The sequence below is a fragment of the Carassius auratus genome, unplaced genomic scaffold (assembly GCF_003368295.1).
Source record: "Carassius auratus strain Wakin unplaced genomic scaffold, ASM336829v1 scaf_tig00021582, whole genome shotgun sequence".
NCBI classification, from domain to species: domain Eukaryota; kingdom Metazoa; phylum Chordata; class Actinopteri; order Cypriniformes; family Cyprinidae; genus Carassius; species Carassius auratus.
Window position 1 is genome coordinate 16,671 of NW_020525122.1, and position 9,983 is coordinate 26,653.

At 40.1% G+C, this 9,983-nt stretch overlaps 1 long non-coding RNA gene across 1 annotated transcript; it reads right to left on the minus strand.

Annotated features, from left to right (window-relative positions):
• Positions 1-6,314: 6,314 nt before the first annotated feature.
• Positions 6,315-8,613, minus strand: LOC113077122 (uncharacterized). Its single transcript, XR_003281252.1, has 3 exons — positions 8,562-8,613; positions 6,575-6,635; positions 6,315-6,438 (listed from the first exon to the last, which is right to left on the minus strand). It is a non-coding gene; the product is annotated as an uncharacterized LOC113077122 (long non-coding RNA).
• Between the last annotated feature and the right edge of the window lie 1,370 nt (positions 8,614-9,983).

Sequence of the window (9,983 nt, forward strand, 5' to 3'; positions counted from 1 at the left end):
CTCACACTGAGACCCAGCCCCCCTGAACAGTCGCCAATCCTCGAGAAACTTCCACCTTGGGACCATCTTCATGGGGTTCCACCATGACCCATTCTTCCGAACTATAAAGTCGAGAAGGCATCCTGACACCGACCACAGCCTCACTCTGGACTGGAATGGACAAGGCGTAATGGCAGGCTACTCTTCCCGTGCTTTCCCGGTCCCCCTGTTGTTCAGCCAGACATACCCGACGGCAATCGGCACTGATGCGGTCCCACTCTTGCCCGGCCGATGTTGCAGCTGTTCGAGCCGGTCTACTTCGGAACAGCTCCTCCCAACAGTCCGAAATAACCTTCATCCCAATCAGGGCACGATGAGACCCCAGGCATGTGTCTCGTACGACCACCACTCCTTTCTGTGGCACCATGACTCCCTGAATCTTTAGATCGGTCACAAGGTATGCTTCCGCAGGCGGTCGACCTTCGGTGCCAAACAACTCATGGGCCAAGCTTTCGGTGAATAGGGTCACTTGGGAGCCTGTATCCAAGAGGCACTGCACTTCCTGGTCATTGACCTGAACCACCACCACCAGGCAACAGCCCACCAGGCGGCTCCTAGAAGTTGTAGGCAGGGAGGGGTCTGATAAGTGGTTCCCGGCCACTTAACCCACAGTGGCCGGAAACTCTAAAAACCCCCTTGCGATGCACGTCGAGCAGGACACTGACGAAAGTAATGTCCAGGCTCTCCGCAGCCATTGCAGATGGGACGCCCATGCTCATCCCACTGAAATCGAGAGCCTGAAGGTCGGGATGGACGGCGGTCGGGAAGATGGTTCCCATCAGAGTAAGCCCGCTCCCGCGGTAAAGAGGACAACTGGAGGCGCTCTCGACGAAGCTCCTCCATAAAAGATTTAGATAGGTCAGACATTTGTTCCCGCACATCTCTCTTCAACTCTTCCCGGAGGGCCTGCTTCCAGTCGGATGTCGTGGTAGTCGAAGGGGTGCTAACAACATACGTGCTAGGCAGCTGGGAGGATCTACATCCTCCACCTGGATCTTCCACATCGACAAAATCATTTCAGATTCCCCCATAAAGATCGGCACGACGGGTTGCCGTGCCCCAGGCTCTTCCTCTTCTGCCATCTCAACCTCTGGTCGCTCAACTCGAAGTAGACCCTGCCGACTGTGCCAAGAAATCTGTCACAGATCGGGTGGCCCAAGCTAGACTGCTCCCACCCCTGAACCAGGACCACCTCGAGGAGATTATCAGAGGGAAGAGTCGGAGACAGAGAATATATTTAACAAGTTTTATTTTCAAGTAAAAGCAAATTGGAAATCCTAATCTAAAATCTTCTTCTTTGTTGCCCTCAGGGATCGAAGGTGAACGGTGCAGCGACCGGGGACTCTCCCGCCCTCTTCCTCTGTGCGCACCCCGCAATAGATGGACAGAGAACAGGTGGGTGGTCAAGTAGGTCTTCACAGGTCTTCATTGGCAAGCAAGCGATCTGTCTGGTAAGTCTCCTCTGGTAATTAGGTACTTCCAACCTTCCTTCCTTCTTTCACAGATGCAGAATTTGGGAGGGATGGATATCAGTCAGCTACGTACACGGCAGATACCCAGCCTTAAGGTGGGGATGTGTTTGGCAAGTGAGAGGTCCGGTAAGTCTCCTCCGGTAAGTATGTAATTCCAACCTTCCTTCCTTCCTTCTTTCACAGGTGCGAAATTTGAGTTGAATGATATCAGTCGGGTATCTATACGGCAGGTGCACGGTCTTACAGTTAGGTAGCTAGGGGAATCTTCCTTGGGAGAGGTTCGTCAGGCTCTTCTACTTTCTTTGTAACACCGGAGCAGGGCCTTAGGCAGGTACACGGCAAGCCGGTAAGTAATTAGGTAGGGGGCACACTAAATGGCGACTCCAACACGGCACACTGTTCCCACGCTCGCTCGCAGCGGGGGCAGGCACTTCTCCAATACCAAGGGGTTACAAGGGACTCAAAGCCAACAAGGCAAACGGGGCTTCTCCTGACACCGGCAGAGTGGATATTCCAGATAGAGCGTGCCAGCCTCACGTTCATCACAAAGGGACAGTCACTTCTCTCAGCAGAGGTGGGCCACAAGGATGCAGCAAACTCGAAGTCGAATGGCTGCGCGGGGTTTCTACTGAGACACACAGAATGAATGCTTCAGACAAAGTACACAGTTCACATCCGTTGGAAGGAACGAACACTTCTCACAATACAGATGAATGGCAGGAATACAGCAGACTCAAAGTCAACGGGCTGAACGGGACTTCTTCTGACACAGAGTGGATATTCCAGACAGAGCATGCCAGCCTCAGATTCGTGACAGAGGGACAGTCACTCTCTCAGCACAGGTGGGCTACAAGGGTGCAGCAAACTCGAAGTCAACAGGCTGCGCAGGGTTTCTACTGAGACAGACAGAATGGATGCTTCACACAAAGTATACAGTTCACATGCATTGGAAGGAGCGAACACTTCTCACCATACAGATGTGTTGCAAGGATACAGCAGACTCAAAGTCAACAGGTTACACAGGGCTTTTACTGAGGCAGATAGTAAATATTTCAACAGGGCATCTTTTCTCCTATAACACAAACAGAGGGTTAAATCAAATCCCAGATGATAATTCCTCAACATCCAGACAGTTGGAACAGATCAATGTCACAGAACTCTTACTATTGACTGTCAGCCCGCATAACACATGGAGAGTGCATGGCAAAAAGGAATGTATCTTCCACACACACAGCAATTCCACTTCAAGCCCATAATGTGGGGGAAAACATCCATTTTAGGAACTGCAAACTCACTTCACGAAGTGCAATTTAAAGCCAGCACTCACGTTCAGGTCTCTGTCCGAGGGAGGGGGGTGGGGCAATCCTCAATGCTAGTGAGGATGTTCTGGGATGTTTTTCTTCACAGACACAGGCAGAGTTCACATCACCATTTATAATGGAGGGAGAGATAAGAGACCGGTAATGAATCAATACAATCCACTCAGTGATATTTATGATCGTGATCCAAACACTCCAAACCGGGGGAACGGGGTATTTCACTCTCCTTCTGTTGTCCTTGAGTCCCTCATCAAGGCAACACTCTCCTCTTCATTCACCCGTCCTCCAACTTTTCGCGAGGGAGAAAAACCACACCAACCGCCTCTCTCTATTTTTTATTTTATCCTCTCCAATGTTGACGAGGCCTCACCCAAACTCTCCGGGTAAATCCCCCACACCTGTTGCCAATCCGTTATGTCATGGCAACAGACGTACACACAGGCCTGGGGACGGGGTTACACTCAAAGCGTCCCACCGGGAACACTGCTTCAACGGAAATAAGTTCCATATGCCATTTGTCACACCGTGACAATATTAGCATGTCAACAAAAGATAGAAGACCAAAAACCTTTATTACCGAAGACAGAAGAAAACATCATCCACCCACAAAAGATCAGAGGAAAGCACTGCCCAAAAAGAAAAAAAAAATACTTTACACATTAAACAGAAATGTCATACGAAATGCCATTTTAAACAAGTTCTTAAGTAATAAGATTCAGGGCTGCATATTTTGTATTGTTAAATTAAGAAACTTTTAGTGTATTAGTTAACTTTATTTACTTTTCTGCATACAATAGCTGCAGTTTTACTGACATAATGACAAAAGCAAAAGATTAAATGTACTTTCAACTTAGTCAATGAATTATATGTACATACATTTAAATAGTGCTCAAATATCTTCACACACTTACCATCTCTCTTTCCAGGGAAAGCACTGTGTTTCACAGTGTCTGGGTTGTGTTCCCTTCCTCCTTGTTTTAGTTTATTGATTGTTCCCCACCTGTCTCCTGTTCCCTCATTATCCTTTTGTGTATTTATACCCGGTCTGTCTGAGTCTGTGTCACGGAGTCCTTGTCGTATGTATGATACTTTCCAGAGTCTGCTATTCCCGTGTGTTTTTGTTTGTTTTTATGTTTTTGGATTTTCTGATTTTGACCCTGCCTGGACTGTTAACTCTTTTGGATTGCCCCTCAATAAATCTTTTTACCTGCATTTGGATCTCTCCCATGCTTCTTGTATCACCGTACGTGACAGTGTGTGTGGCTTCTGCCTCACAGTGTTTTGCTGAAATGTCTCATGTTGTGAAACTAGGTTTTAGGTGGTGATTTCCTCTTTAAGTAAAGCCTCAGTTATCAGTTGACAGTAGCACATCATTTGAATCCCATCAGATTCCTTGTATATTTCATCACAAATTTTAAAAAGAGGAAATGACTAAAAACATTCTAACAATGAAAGACTGGTTCTGTACTAAACACAAGTTAAATGAAACAAATAAGAAGAACCAAATTAAATCGTACACACAGGATTATTTAATCCATTTTCCACCACCAAAATATGATATGGGTATGCATTATTTTCATTTATTTATGAAAATGTTCGACCCTACAGTTACATGTTAGCTCGGAGTTTAAGAAAAGGATGTAAAAGATTTGCATCACGTCTTGATCCATGTCAACCACAAACACTAGGCGGTCCTTATTATTAGTCATTATTTTATTTGGGTAGCACACATATTCTGAATGCCTTTGGCAGAATTCAAATGAGCCATTTTAATCTAGATTCAGATTACAGTGAGATTACAGTGAAAAAATATATATGCCCACCTCTAATATATATATATTTACCTGTACTACATTTGTACTCCTTCATAATTGTCCAATTATATATTTCATGTTATAGGGTTTTACAGCTAATCGTGGTCAAGTCATTTCATGTACATTTTATTCCCGAAGTATTCAAAAAACTGTCGAGTGGTTATTTTAACCACACAGTGTCTACACGCAAGGTTGATGTAAGGGAGAACATGCAAAGAATTTACATGTGACATAAAGTATACATTTTTTAATAAGCCAGCACAGGAAAGAAAATAAACTCAGCAAGCCACTTCATTGGATTTTTAGCACTGAATCTGGCAAATAACATAGGTCTAATAATAGGTATGTATAGGTAAGTATGTGTAATATATTTTGTCAACATATATACAGCCAAATGTATGCATGATTAAATAATCATGTATAAATTATATAACTCCATATTACATACACAAGTTGTTATCAGGTTAGTGAACAAGATATAAGTGGATCAAGAAATCTATCAAAGTAAAATGTCTTCATTTGGAGTTTATTGTGGAGATGAGCGAACTTTGACTGGGCTGCATGGGACTGGACGATGGTGACCCAACATTGAATATACTTCATACTCCACGTGAGTATAGAGATCAGATGAAGGTGTGGCATTCATTCTTACAGGAGACTTGTGGTGTGCTCTCCCTGGATGAACATGAGAAAAATCTGAGTAATTCTGATTATTATAGTATTTGTATAATTATGTTTTGTTTGTTAGATTTCACTAATATCATTATTCTGTTGTGCCATCAAGATTCCAGAGAGTAATAACTCTGGGCACTGAGATTTAAACCGATAAAACAAACACTGTGTGAAATGTTAAACTCACTGGAACGCTCGAACACAACTGTGAGAATCAGTATGGTGAGAATCATCATCGCTGAAGTCACCGCAATTATCCAAGCATTCTCATCTATAAAGAGAGCTATTGAGCAGAATTAACTAACACAATTACAGCAATTTTGTAACAACTTTTCCATGAGATACACTATGGTATTTTTAGTTATTATGTGTTTTAAATAAAATAATATAAAATACCTTTGTTCCTGTAACATTCATTAGGACTCATGTGGTGTATTGTTGGTTGGCTCAGGGATGAGTGGTTTACCCAACACGAGTAGTTCACACAGTCAGATGTATTTAAGTATGAATGGACGGTGAATGATCTGTCTGGGTTGGTTTTGTTAATGCTGTGTGTGAGAGAGCCGTTCAGAAATTCTCCGTTTCTAATCCACATCTGGTCTAGACCAGAAGGGTAAAACCCCTCAGAGATACAAAGCATCATGGGAAATCCACTCATTGTTCTTACATGTGTCACAGACACAGTGGGTTGTGCTAAAAGAAATATAAGACTTTTATAATAAAATGCTCAAATCACTTGTCATTGTGATTTATTTTATTTAGTCATAATAAACTTACCGATCACTTGGACAAATGTTCTTTCTTCTCTTAAAGTCACAGGAGGAGGTGGTATGGATCTTGTCACAATGCATTTGTATGTGCCAGTATCATTTATCTGCAGGTTTGATACCTCAAATGCCATTTGCAAAGTTTCTAGAATCCAGATGAATCTACAGTGATTGCAGCATAGATGTTCTTTCCATGAATTGTTGATTTTCCTTGCGGAGCACAGTTTATTATTAGTTTGCAGTTCCACTATGAAACTTTCTGTGTCATTTGATGGTTTATAGTTACAGCTGATATTGACTGACATTCCTCGATGAACAGTCTGAACTGAGGTGCTGTTAAATAATCCGTGTCCAGCTATAACAACGTAAAAAGACAGGACAGCCAATAAATATTAATCGATGCGTCATTGTATAAAGATTTGATTCAGTTATTTTGCAAAAAATGATTATAATCTGTGCTTGAAATTTGAACAGAAGTGCAAAATCATTACCAGGAAACAAAAAAAGCAGAATCCACGCACATGTAGTCACAGCGTTACACTTTGATAATATCTATTGAGAACAGAAAGAGTAATCAGTAGATGCATATTTGTATAGACATGTTGCTGTGGTTTGTTTTGAGATAATGTCTAGCTTGTAAGATAATGACTTAGACAGAAAGTAATTTCAGTTCAATTCAGTTCAAAGAAACGAAGGATACAACATTCATGAAACTAGCACAATAGGAAATTGTTTGCCAAGCCGAACACTCATTTAAAGCGTATGCTTCAGCGGAAATTTTAAGAGGTGGTCAAAGTCCACAACTCCATTAAATACAGATACTGCTGGTCAAATATTACTCAGTTATAAGTAAAAGTAAAGTAAAGTAAAGGCAGAATTTTACATAAGCAAAAGTACAGAAGTACAAGCTTTTACAAATACTGTATTACCAAAAGTAAATGTCCTTTTTTATGTTTTATTATTGTTGAATGTAATTGCAGTAACTTATGCCTCTGAAGCAACTTAACAATTAATTATGCATACTGAATAAACTGATTAGCTTGCAGTATCTTTGCAATAAAAAGCTTTTTGAATGTTACAAAGATTTAGAAAACACAATTTTATTTAACACCCCTACCCAACCCCAGAAAAACCGCATGGTAATCTCACACAGAAACAAGATTAAATCAAATAAAAATTCTCTCTAATGGACTCTGTACTTGTCATGTATGTCATACACAGAATGATCTGTGCAGTGTTGCTTCCAGAGATGGCAAAATGACACATATTCTTCACTCAAGTAGAAGCACAAATGTTTAAAGAGGAACGGCTCTGACGTACTTAAGTGAAAAATAGCTACAGTATTACTACTACTTTTTTTAGTGTCATGTTAGAGAGAGAGACTGCTGAATCACTCCCACTGTTTGTAAAACTGCGTTTCACAGAAAGTTTCAAAATGATTGAAGTGTTCTGATAATCGGTTTAGATTCAACCTACACGCTAAAGTGCATAAATGTTTGCGGGCATTTCTAAAAATTATAAATGCGAATACCCGCACTGAAATTCAGGCCCAACTTAACAAAGACTAAAATACAGTAGCCTGTTTACAGATGAAACTGACCTGAATTCGTAAGAAGTAGACATTGCAGATATTTGTGTAAAAATGTAAGAAATGAAACTAAAAAGAAATAGTGACGTAAAGTACAGATACCAGAAAAATCTACTTAAGTAAAGTAACAAATTATTAGTTACTTCCCATCTCTGGCTGCTTCATGTCAAATACCTATTGTGTTTTGTTAGGAGATGCACAACAGTTTGTCTGTGGCTTCATAGGTCATATTTTTGTTTACACAATTTTGCAAAGTCAGACAATTGTGTTTCTAATATATACCACAATATTAATTTCTTCTTATTAAATTGTCAAGTCAAGTCAAGTCAAGGGAAATTACTTCACATAAACCTTCAAAAGTTGCTAGCTGTCTAAAAAAAATAAAAAATTAATGTTTCAGAGAAGAAAAAAATATCCCACTGACTTTCAAAGTGGCTACATTGTAACAACTTTCAACTTCGATGACCTTTGATTGAAATGTACATAGAAGAGCGAAAAGTATGATAATCGTCTTTCAAATGTAGGGACATTTAAAGTCATAAGTTTCCAGAAAAAAATATACTCAGGTAAAGTACAGATACTGAAAAAGTGTACATAATTACAGTAATCAAGTTAATGTACTTTGTTACTGTCCATCGCTGATATGTATGGAATATATCTGACAATACAATGCCACAACAATTAATGCAAGACTACAAATTTCACATGCATTACTGTATATGCTTCATAAAACTGCAACGAAAAAAAAGGCATTGTATTTGATTATGTCATAAAACAAAAGCTGATTCAAGCTATTCACCAAATTCAACCAAAATATTTTTTTTAACATAGCCTAGATACATTATTTTTGATCTTATATAATGTAAAATGAAATTTTCCCAAATTCTCACCATTGCATATTTCCGAAACGGCATCCTCTTTTTCATTTTGCAGAGACCTGATGTTTCTAACACATGATGGTGCAAATGAAGAAGTGATGATGGTTTGAGGTAGCGGTGTAATTTTAGTCAGAAATTCAGAAACAGGGTCGTAATACTAAGATTTGTAGACTGAAAGAAAAGCAAACTAAAGCTTAAAATCCTTTTAAATACCAATAATTTAAGTCATGAAAATCAAGAGCACTATGTGCTCATGCGTTTACTCCATGTCAAACACCCTACGAAGTTTATCTGTTCACACAGACATTAGCCAATCAAAAAAGTTTTTTTTTTTTTTTTTGAGCTTCATTCATTGGACCAATATAAAAGAGGTGTTACCCATTGTCTAAACTACAATAGTGCAGTAACATCTTGGCCTTCAGCTGTGAAAAACTAAAAATGCAAGGGAGTTCAAATGGTTAAAACAAATGTCCTCCATACCTCATTTACTTGAAACTATCTCCACCTCTTCTATAGAGCATTTTTGTGCACTGAAAAACCGGTCTAGTTATTTTAACCACACAGTGTGGGAGGTTGTAAGCACGTGTGATGCAGGGAAGCTATCATTCAGGTCACGTGTGAAAATGTAGATATGATACAAAAAGAATAAACTGTACCATGACCACAAAGTCAATGCATGGATGAGTTTCTCAGACCTAAATTACTGCCTGCTGCTGCACACAAGTTTCAGTTGCATCTCAAGGTTGTCAGAGGAAGCTCTTTAAAAGCGACTTCCTCACGTTTATTTATACAAAAAGTGGAATGCTATTTTAAGACTTTCGTTTTGTGTTTTGAAGCTATCCAGGTTGGAAAACTACACTACTTTTAACATTTGAACATATTTTACAATTCTAGGCATGCTAGGCGCATATACAGGTGCTTCTCAATAAATTAGAATGTCAAGGAAAAGTTCACCTCCCCACACTGCCAAAAGCACCAAAAGTTGGTTAAATGGCCATGGTGTCGGTGTGCTTGACTGGCCAGCAAACCCACCAGACCTGAACCCCAGAGAGAATCTATGGGTTATTGTAAAGAGGAAAATGAGAAACAAGAGACCAAACAATGCCGATGAGCTGAATACTACCTCAGCAGTGCCACAAACTGATCACCTCCATACCACGCCGAATTGAGGCAGTAATTAAAGCAAAAGGAGCCTATACCAAGTAGGCCTATTGAGTACATGTACAGTACAGTACAGTAAATTAACATACTTTCCAGAAGGCCAACAATTCACTAAATGTTTTTATTTTATTTTATTTGACTTATGAAGTGTTCTAATTTGTTGAGATAGTAAATTGGTGAGTTTTTGTTAAATGTGAGCCAAAAACATCACAATTAAAAGAACCAAAGACTTAAACTACTTCAGTCTGTGTGCACTGAATTTATTTAATACAT